The following is an 11,107-nucleotide window of genomic DNA, read 5'->3' on the forward strand; positions in this document are numbered from 1 at the left end:
TATTTTTTTCCCAAATAGAACAGAATTAACTTAGGGACAGATCAAAATTCAAATAAAGGGAGCAAATGAAACACCCTAGTGGTCATTCAATCACGCAGCACTAGTTCAGTTGTAAAGTAGTCCTGAACAGAAAAAGGTTTATTCAACCAACTTTTTCAGATTCAAAATAATGTTTCAATTGAAGCCCTTAGTGTAAAAAGGTGATAAGTCAAAAAAGTTGTTTTCGCGAAAAAGCTTTTTGAAGTTTCATAACTTTGCAAAGTTACCCTGTTCACGCATCTGCCCAATTCCTTATATTTTTCTAATCTTTCGATAGCTGGTGATGATTAGAACTATCTTTTACATCGATATGACATCTTGGTTAAATTACTGTTTGTTTATTTGAACATAAATTGACATATCACCTTTATCCACAGTGTTTCACAAACTTTGAAAGAAGTTTTGTTTATTGAAAAACGTGATTTGTTTAAAAAACACTGCATGATACAGCAAAAGAAACCGAAGTAATATAACAGAAACTGCTTAGCAATCTTCACGATCCTCAAGACTGTCACGCTCCACCAAGCGTTCGTAGAACCAGCGGTGTTGTTCTGGGTTATAAGGCATTTGTTTTTGTATATCTGCTAATTTTTTCGCAGCAATCCCGTATGAGAAATCTTGTTTCTTTTTAAGAGCTGCCATGTCAATGGTGTCCAAGAGATTCTGGCTTTTTCGTTTGTGTTGGATATCTACCGTTTTCCAAGTGGTTTCGTTGAGGCTGTATTTGTAATTAATCTTGCCAAATTCCAAAAAGCGCAAAGCGCAAACCTTCTGAACAGAGAAATCTTCCTTCTCCTCATTTTTCTTTCGCCGCACCAACTCAAGGCGTGAAGGAAGATCTTTGAAGCGGTAGAAGTTGTTTGACATATCATAAACAATGTACTTGTTTCTGTGCTTCGTGTCACGAATAATTTCCTTGTACTGGGATGGTAAATAAACAGTCTGGTGTCGTCGAAGTTGCTTCTCTATCGATCCAAAATCTCGATCGCAGTCCATGTATGTATGTCCCACAACAGGGAATTTGTGATAAATCTCCTTGAATCTTCCAGAAAGGAGCAATTTTTGCCAGAACGTGATGGTAAAAAGCTTTTATTCTGCCCACCACACGAATCAGACCACGCTAAAAGTTTATCACCTTTAATATCAGCTTCTAAAAAGAAGGCATGCAACGATGACAATATTTCATCAGGCCCCCGTCCACCTTCATTCTGCACCCAGGAAAACATGAAACCATTTTCCTCCACATCACCATCACCTTTCATTCGAACCATATGTATTCCCAGGTTATAAAACCAGACTTGTCGCAAATAAAAGACAATGGACGTAGATAACTTGGGCAAAGGCATGGTTTGCTGCAGGTCAAAACACATAAAAGTCGTTCCTTTTCTGCTCTTAGCTTCTTCCCGGTCAGCTTTCATTTCAATGCCTGCTTGTTTCACATCTTCGAGATGGCTCGTTATGTTAGTGTTATCAATCATGTCACAGACACTACATGTGTCAGACTTTGGTGAACCAAAACCCAAGTTGAAGTCCTCGGAGAACACCTTGTTATAATACCCTTGCTCTACAAACATCGGATCTTTTTCTTTTTGCGGCAAGCCATTGACGTATTCTCGGTAGATTTTAGCAAGGCTAAGCGTTGGTGACAAGTATTCACGATACGGGTTGTGGCTACGGCTGTAGTGTGATTGTACACTAGGAAATTGTTTAATATGAGTTTTAATGTTCTCTTTTATTGAATCATCAATTTTGTTTGGTCTGTTTGCGTGCTTTCCTCTTCCATCGTCCTTTGGTGTAACATTGCCTTCCTTCACCTGAGCATTGATGAGATCAATTCGTTTTCTTTTAACTTGAAAAATATTCATAAGGGCACTTTTACAGATATAAACTTCCTCAGCTATGACAGTAGTTTCTTCACACCTTGTTGTGGAAACTTTCACCCTGTACCTGAAAGACATGGCATGATGTTTCTCAGCACTTTTTCTTTTTTGAACTGGAGTAAATCCTTCGATACAACCGAATAAAATTTGTTGCTGTTGATCATAAGTTTTGGAGTAAAAATCTGTGAACAGGCGCTGCCGCACATCCATGCTTATTTTTGATGAGCATTTTCTTCTGCAATTTTCGGCGCATAACTGGCCATTACAAACTGCCTTTCCTTCTCCAGTAACACGCTTCTGCTTTCTTATGTTTCTTGGCCATGCTGATTGGTTACTCTTTCGCTTTCTTGATTTTTTCTTCATTGTGACATCACTGCTTTCATGCATTTCACCATAACCAATACCTGAATAATTCAAAAGATCCACTTATTGAAAATAGAAGAGAAATAAATCAGAAACATGAATACCATACATAGGCCTACCATTACTTGCGATGCCTGATTCAGCCGTGTTTAATTGAGCAGAACTAACTTGAGACGAACCTTCTGTATCACCAACCTCTGGAAGTAATAAACTTTTAAATGAAACTAAAAACACCATTTAAAAAGGTGATATAAGGAAGACTCTTACCAATTTCCTGATTAATTTCCGTAAGCTCATCAGAATCACTAGCTTCTCTGTTCGCGTTTTCATCTAATTGATATGATGGGTCTGCAATATCATCATCACACACAGATTCATCATCACTCTCTGCGAGAGCATTGCCTATCTGTTCAAGCTCAGAATTTAGTACAACTTTACCTTGCCTGTGTGACATGCTTCAGCCTAGCAGCTTAGCTGAAAAATGAAAGGGATTTGAAATGAAGTGGCCTAACTGAAATGAAGTAGCCTAACTGAATGCAACTCAAAATCACTCAACTAAAATCTGCTGGATACCGCTTTTGGATATACTAAACCTGGAAGTTTCAGCCTGGTTCTATGCTGACACGTGTTTAGCCTGCTTGACTAGGGTTGCCAGAGGTTAATATAAAAAGGAGCCCAAGTTTAAGCAAAAAGTAGCCCAATTTTTTATGGGCTTCTAAACTGGACATGCATCACTGATTATCTCAACTGCGTTTCCATTCGTGTAACCACAAAAGTTCTCGATTTCCACGCATTTTAAAATGAGCGGCAATTTGATTGAACAGCAAATTAAAAAAATGAACAGTTTTAAAATGAACAGCAAATTTGATTGATTGGAAATCCTAAGGAGTTATGTCAAACCAAATGAAGCATGGTTGTTTACCCGTTTAGCATGCAAAAAGGTGGTATGTCAGGACATATCGCCATTTTGCTTGCCAACTTAAAAAAATGTTGAGACAAATCTCCTTTTGACTGCTCCTACTTTCTTTTATCGTCGTAGTTGACATATCATCTTTTTCCAGAAAATGGATGACCTAATGGAAGTGCCAAAAATTGAGAAATCTCAATTTTCCAAAAAAGTGACATATCACCTTTTTACACTAAGGGCTTCAATTGATCATGCTACTTGCTGTACGTTTGGCGAAAATGTATTCAGAACTTCTGAAGTGGAAACAAGATGCAGTGTGACATTACACAAAAAAGCAAACGTAACCAAGACGGAAGGAAATGTAACCTGTTGGAAATAGGCGTATATACAATGGCAAATTGCATCTTGCTGTAGTGATTGAAATATTTATGTTTTGTCTGCTTTATGTAGTCCATCCAAACTTGTTGCGACGCGTCTTGCTTTGCGAAACAAACTCCTTATCTGCTTCGGCGAGATCAAGTGCCTCAGCATGTTCACGATAGGTAGTTCATGATGGGTGTTCAAAATTGCCAGGTCATTCAAGCGCTGCTGTGTTTGTGTGGAGCGCAGATATGTTATCAATCTGCGGAGAGTTGAAAAAGACCACTCCGCTTTGCACGCAGAACTTGGTAAAACAATGTAAGTTTTCAATGCTGAGATGAAATTTGGTGACATGTCGGCTAAAGCAGTATTTTCGCGCATTTGTTCACAAATTTCTTGCACTGAGATTGGTCAAGTCTTCTGCATCGAGCAAACAAAAGCTGGTGCTCTCGCACAACGTCTGCCATGTTCCAGTCGCCATAAAACAAGCTTACGTCTTACATTTCTGCACGGGCAGGGCCGGATTAAGGCGGGGGCTGATGGGGCTGCAGCCCCAGGCCCACCAAGAAAATAGGCCCACTGATAACAACTTACTAAGAGTAACTGACATGCTTATTGTCATGATCTAAAGAATAAAGGACGAGAATCATACAACGAATATGCTAACTGTGTAAACCAGTGGTTCTTAGCCAGGGGCATGCCTCCCCAGGGCGCGTCAGCTAATTTCCAAGGGAGGTGCGAGACCAAACCGTTAATTTAATTGAGTTATGGTCGTGCATAATAGAACGGTTTCATAAAACTAATCGGGCACTGCAGGATGGCAAAACTACTTTGAATAAGGCAACAAATTTTCTGAAGACACATCACTTGATCCATCGAGCAGATTCATAGTTAACTCACATTTGCCAAACATTGCCCAAATTATTTTGTGTATGAAATCCCGAATTGCAGCATACGATCGTCTTAAAATAATATTGTCGTTTCTGGCGGAATTAAACACCATGTCTAACTGAAACATTGAAGAGAGTGCAAAAACATTGCTTCACAATTATCCAGATGATCTAAATTCTAGAATAATCACTGCTTGCAGAGATGATTCATTTTTCTTCACTGCTAAAACAACACCATTTTAACAGCGAATGCAGGAAAGACACTCCAATGTTTAAATTTATCAATGAAAATGAGTTTATGTATGCATTTCCTAACGTATCTGTTGTAGCCTACTAAGAATGTATCTGTGTCTGATGATTTCTAATTGTTCAGGTGAGCGCTTATTTTCAGTGCTTAAAAGAGTAAAGAATTAACTGCGTTCATCCATTGGGCCAGAAAAGGTTGCATTCCTTAGCTCTACTCTGCATTGAAACCAAAATTTTGGAAAAAAATAGACACCCATGATGTTATTACCAGCTTTGCTTTGTTTAAATCCAGAAAACATGTCATTTGAATATGTTCAATAAGTAAATACTGTAGTTCGGGTATAGTTTTTGTTATTTCATTTTAATTGTGATTGGTACAATAAGGAGAATGAACAGTGTTGTACGCGTCAATGAAATAAATTGACGGCGTCAGCGCGAATTGCCTAAAAACTTTACGCGTAAAGTATTGCGTAAGCTCTTAAAGAAATTGACGGCGTCAGCGCTAATTTCTAGCGCTATTTTAGCCAGGGTCTCACAAAACGGAAGTATTGCAACCAAGTTTAAGCTAACAATGGCTGTAAATAAAGAGCAGGTTTTATGTTTTGAGACTGTATTGTAATTAGCTGCTTAGCTTATTAGTTATTTACTTGTAGAAACACAAGCATTTCAAAACGTTTGTCTGACAATCTGCTGCGTTTGGGACGCATGATGTCCTTTCCAAGTGAAAACATGCGTTCCACAGTAGCGCTTAATGGTATTGTACGTGTGTTGTATTTCAAGAACAAGTCTTGAAAGCGTTTACTCGGAAAGGGATCACTGTTCCAAGCGTGCTGTGATGGTTTAGCACAGGGGTGGGGAACCTGCGGCCCGCGGGCCGAATGCGGCCAGCGTGACTGTTTCATGTGGCCCGCGTCAAAATTTCTTTACCCAAAATATATTGAAACAACAGCTCAAAAAAGAGTAGGCTCTACATTCTCGGTATATTGCGAATGGCCTGTGACTAGTTAATCCATCGGCTTCGCTCCAGACTGACTGATAAAAACGTGGAGATGCAGATAAGAGTTGCAACATCTTCTGTGTCAGCAGACATCACACGACTCACCAAAAATAAAAACTTTCAGCCATCCCACTGGCTGTGAAAGTGAAATAAATCATTGTCTACTTCGCTGCATTTTTTATCTGTAAATAAAATTTCGAATTTTTTAGTGGCCCGCCTGTATTATTTCTCATTTTATGTGGCCCGCAATACTAAAAAGGTTTCCCACCCCTGGTTTAGCATATATAAATCTTTTAACGCGGTCCACTGCACCAACATTGCTGTTTTCAAGGGTATAGAGCTCTTAAAATAATGTATCTTCAACCTCCGCGATGACATTCATTGATTTTCCTCTTTCTCTCTTTGATCCCTCGTTCTCGATACTGCTCACGATATGAGTGATCACTATTTGGGGAACTTCTTCCGCTTGTATATTCCAGGTAGCCATTCCAACCAACGCGAAAACGGGTAATTCGGATGAGTCGCAATGGCCAAAATACATCGTGAAACTCTGATTGTGATACGATATTTTCCACGAAAACAAAAAATGACACATAGCGCTTGACGCTTAAAATCGGCCAAATAGTTGACGACGCTATCACTTCCGTCAACTAAAAAATAAATTGACGGCGCTAGCCTCAGCGTCAACAAAAAGTTGACGTCGTCAACGTACAACACTGGGAATGAAATATAATATAGGCCTCAGATTACCATATAGCCCCAGGTCCATCAAAACCTTAATCCGGCCCTGTGCACGGGTCACATCTGAATCTTCCAGAAAGGTTGAAGACCATGCATTGAAGAAGCTGCATTGAAGAAAGGTTGAAGACCGACACAATGCATTCGAAAGTCGAAACATGCAGCGGGCGTGACCGATAACGACGAAGAAGAGAGCTCGCTGCAATTTCAAAAACACTTTTGAACAGATTCACGTAGAAATTCTCAGTTTTTCCTTCAGTAGAAGTGCGACGGACCCGTGGAACTGAAGGTAAATCCTCATTCCTCATTACCTTGGTATGTTGTGCTAATCATCCCGGTGTACCAATTGTCATTATAAACCACACAAACAAACTTCCCTTTATTCAATTCTTTGAGATTGTTTCTCTTCTTTACATGCAAATCAACCATCAGTGAATACTGTATTGTGAATCACAGCTCATGCGCTTCATTCCAATCTTTGACGATCTGGCAGTGGGTTCAAATAATGGAACCCCCGTGTTTCTTTGATTGTGCTTGCAATTGCAAATCTTTTCTTCAATTACTCTCTTGTGTCAGCAAGGACATCTGTAGATATTTTCTGAAAATGAATGCTTGAAATATATTTTTGGCAATGTTTCAACATTTTATGTATGTCAGTAATTTGATTTCGAAGGGACCTTCTCAAACTCTCCATTGCTGTCAATCTTTTAACAGTTATGGCAATGCCATCGCACAGAGATTTACCTTGACTTGGGGCAAAAAATGATCATGAAGCATCAATCCCAAATTCATCCTTGTGGAGGCAGAGATTGTAAAGGATTTGCAATTTTTATACTGGGCTGCACACCCATCCGTGAAATACTCAACTGTTTAGGACATTAGGAATTTTCATTTTTAGGTATTCGATGGTTTGCAATACCATTGTAACATCATGCTGCATATCCTCAGATAAAAAATAGAGACTAAGAAGACATAACCCGACTTCCTCATCTCTGTAGTAACATACGACAGGATGTACAGTGCATACCTGTTATGTACCCTTGATTGTGATGACAGAGTTTCTATATTTTCGTCATGAAATTGATTAGCAAATTTGTTTGTTTCAGTAACAAGATAAGTAATAACTTCTTCATCAAAATAATCTACTCGATTTTCTTTTTCTTCTACGATAAATTTTACACCATGGTCTGCACGAAAAGTGAATGGGTTTCTTTCTCTACCACTTGTCGTCCAGTCATTTGGTTATGCAATATCGTCATCACTATCAGGTGATAAATACGATCTTTCATCAGAATCGCTGGAGGATTCGGAGCTAGAAGTTTCTAAATCCAATGTATCATCATCAAAATGTTCTTCCAACAACACCTCAATAACGAGTACAGTACAGCATATAAAACGTTATTTCAAAGTAGAATATTGTCCAACGCCTGTAAAAACGAAATATTTATAAACACATCAACCAAGCAGACTAGCTCTGTTAATCCAACAAAGTGCATGTGCATTGTTGCCATGACAATGACTTTTTTCGCACTAGATTGATCAGAGTTTGCAGTCACTTTTCCTTTTTTTACCACATCTTTTTCCAATGCGCGTAACGGATTATGCCGTGGCTGACAAGTCAATGTAGAGCCATCAACTTTCAAAACGGCATGTTCTGTTGGTGTCAGTTTCAAGTGAACAATTGTAAACGGCAGTGGCGGCTCGTGCCATGGGGCTGCAGGGCTGCAGCCCCCCCTGAAAAAAAGAGAAAAGAGGGAAAATATGTTTTCCTCTGTGTTTGTCTGACCCGATCACTTTTTTCACTTATGAATTGCGGATCGAAAATGAAAATATTTAAAGTTTCGTTTGGAAACATGGCTTTTGGACAACATTCTCTGCAGCCCCAGATTTTGGATTTTGAGCGCTCTGATTGGCTAAAAAATAGCCTTGAAGCTCCACCTCTTTTGGTATTTTACAGCAATTTTTGAATCTGTTGGGGCTGCATAGAAAACAGCCCTCCCTAACCGAATAATTTTACAGACATTTTAAAGTTAGGTTTTGTTTCACAGAGTAGCGATGAGCCATGAATGTAGGAGTGATAGCTGTAGGGTTAGGGTATTCAACAGGTTATAGGATGTACTAGGGCAAGAAAACAAAAGTGCTAGGACAAGAAACAATAACTTAAACTGGATCTCGAACCTCAATTGTCGTAGGCTACTGTGTGATGTGCAGTCTGACCATAGAAAGAGCACAACACCTTGCTCTCCTGGGCCACATCCACACCTGCTTTTGCATGAGGATGGGTTTTCTTTATGTCCGGTTTTCTTTCTCCATCCTATTATTATTACGAAGTGGCTATTTTTACACACTTGTTGCCATAGTTACAATCAGGTATTGCCAGAGTTAGGATTAAAGATAGGAAGGGTTAATTAAGGTAAGGGTTAAAGTTAGGATTAGGAATAAGGTTAGGGTTTTGATCTTTGCCCAGTTTTGATCTTAGCATGTGACTTCATGCTGCTGAAGGACCACTTTGGTAGAATGGTAGGCCTACTGTATGTATGATATTGATAGTTGGTATAGCATTTCCCAGGGCAAGGAACTTAACGATAATTGTCTCCACTCAGTGATCCGTCAGGAGTGATATATATGGATATTCTTATTTTGACTCTGAATCTACCTTCATTTAAAAATTTGACTATGATTTCATTTGTCTTAACAGGTTTATGCTATAATAATTTACACTTTAATTGGAACATTTTGCAATTTATATACAATGGATAATTTTGTAATGTCATTGAAAAAAATTAGGTTTTTCCAGTTGCCTTTACAAGAAAAACTTAGCATCAAAGCACAAGGAAGACCCACTCCAAACCTTGACATTTCCCAATCATCCACCAGTAGAGGTAACCCTTATGCAAGGAAGTTTAACAGAAATGTGTATGATGATCATGACTGGCTGTGTGGCTGCAACAGTGAAAATGATTTATTTTGCTTTCCCTGTTTACTGTTTGGTGGAGATCAAGAACATTCCTGGACCAAAGTAGGTGTGAAAGACCTGAAACATCTAAGTAGAAAGACAGAGAAGCATAGTAGATCAACTTTCTACAATCTACATGAACAGCACTTTGAGCCTTTCAGTGCTTGGCAAAGTTAATATTGCTACACTTATAGATTCTGGATACCGGTATCAACTCTCCATTACTAAACATAATGAAGAAGTAATGAAAAACAGAACAGCATTGTCAAAGATTATAGATTGTATAAAATTTTGTGGCAAATTTGAATTGCCATTAAGGGGACATGATGAAAGTTAAGGCTCAAAAAATCCTGGTGTGTTCATGGGGTTAATTGATTTTGCTTCCAATCTTGACTCACCCTTCCAAAATCATTTTAATTCTGCAAAGGTATTCAAAGGTACATCCAAAACTATTCAAAATGAGCTTTTAGAAACAATTCTTGAGCTTTGCAAAAGCAAAATCAAAGAAGAAATATCACAGTCTGAGTTTGTAGCAATCATGTGTGATGAAACTACTGACATCTCAGAGAAGACACAGATGGTAATTGTATAATACTATGGTATGAAAGTCATGGGAAGCCTGTTGAAAGATTTTTTTTTTTAATCCTGCTAACCAGACAGCAGAAGCTCTGTCTTCAATCCTATTTCAGGAATCAGGAACTTGAAGTTTCCAAACTTGTAGCACAAACTTATGATGGTGCTGCTGCTATGAATGGTGCAAGAAATGGTGTGCAAGCAAGAATCAAGCAAGTATATGCAGTATAGCAATTCACACTTTGTCCATTGTTATGCACACCAGCTAAACTTGGTTATACAAAAAGCCACTTCGCAGAATACCGGTGTCAGAGTCTTTTTTAACAGTCTTTCGGGAATCCCAAGTTTTTTCTCCAAATCTCTTCAAAGAATGGCTGCTTTGGACTAAGTTGCTCAAAGGCGTATTCCTCGCCCATTAGCAACACGATGGAATTTTAAAAGCAGGACAGTGAATGCTGTATCTGAGGTAAAAGACGCACTTATAGAATGCTGCTCAACTTTGGAACAAAGCAACTCTTCAGTGACTGGCTTTGCTGCTGCTGGTATAAAACGAATGCTCATAGATCCAAAATTTGTGTTTTGGTTAGATCTCTTTTCGAAAATCATGCCTCATGTTGACATACTGTTTGCTTAGCTGCAGTCTGTGGAGCTTGAGTCATTTAAAGTGCAGTGCTCACAAGATAATTTTCTGTCAGCAATACAAAGAGTAAGGGAAGGCATTGCTGCAGAGAATGAGTCACCTTCACCCACACGGAGAATGCCTGAATCCCAAATAATTGATGCTAAAGAAGTATGTGATGTTGTCTTAATGCAGTGTCAAGAAAGGTTCAAGTTCACCAATCATCTTGAAGCAAGCAATTTATTTAATTTGAAAAATGCTTCACAATGTGCAAGACAGTTTCCAGAAAAAGCTTTAGAAAAATGATGTGAAGCATACCCTATGCTATTTAAAGACCAGCTTAAACCGGAGCTGTCTGTTCTCTATTCTAGAAATGACATGCATTCAGTGAGTGGACTTGTGCAGCTGCTTTCATTGCTAAACCTGGAAGGAATGCAATCAACTTTTTTTAAAGTAATAAAGCTAGCTAAAATTTACTTACCACTCCAATGTCAACAGCAGAACCAGAACGTTGCTTTTCGTCACTAAAAAGGATTAAA

This window comes from Aplidium turbinatum, chromosome 6, assembly GCF_918807975.1.
Source record: "Aplidium turbinatum chromosome 6, kaAplTurb1.1, whole genome shotgun sequence".
NCBI classification, from domain to species: domain Eukaryota; kingdom Metazoa; phylum Chordata; class Ascidiacea; order Aplousobranchia; family Polyclinidae; genus Aplidium; species Aplidium turbinatum.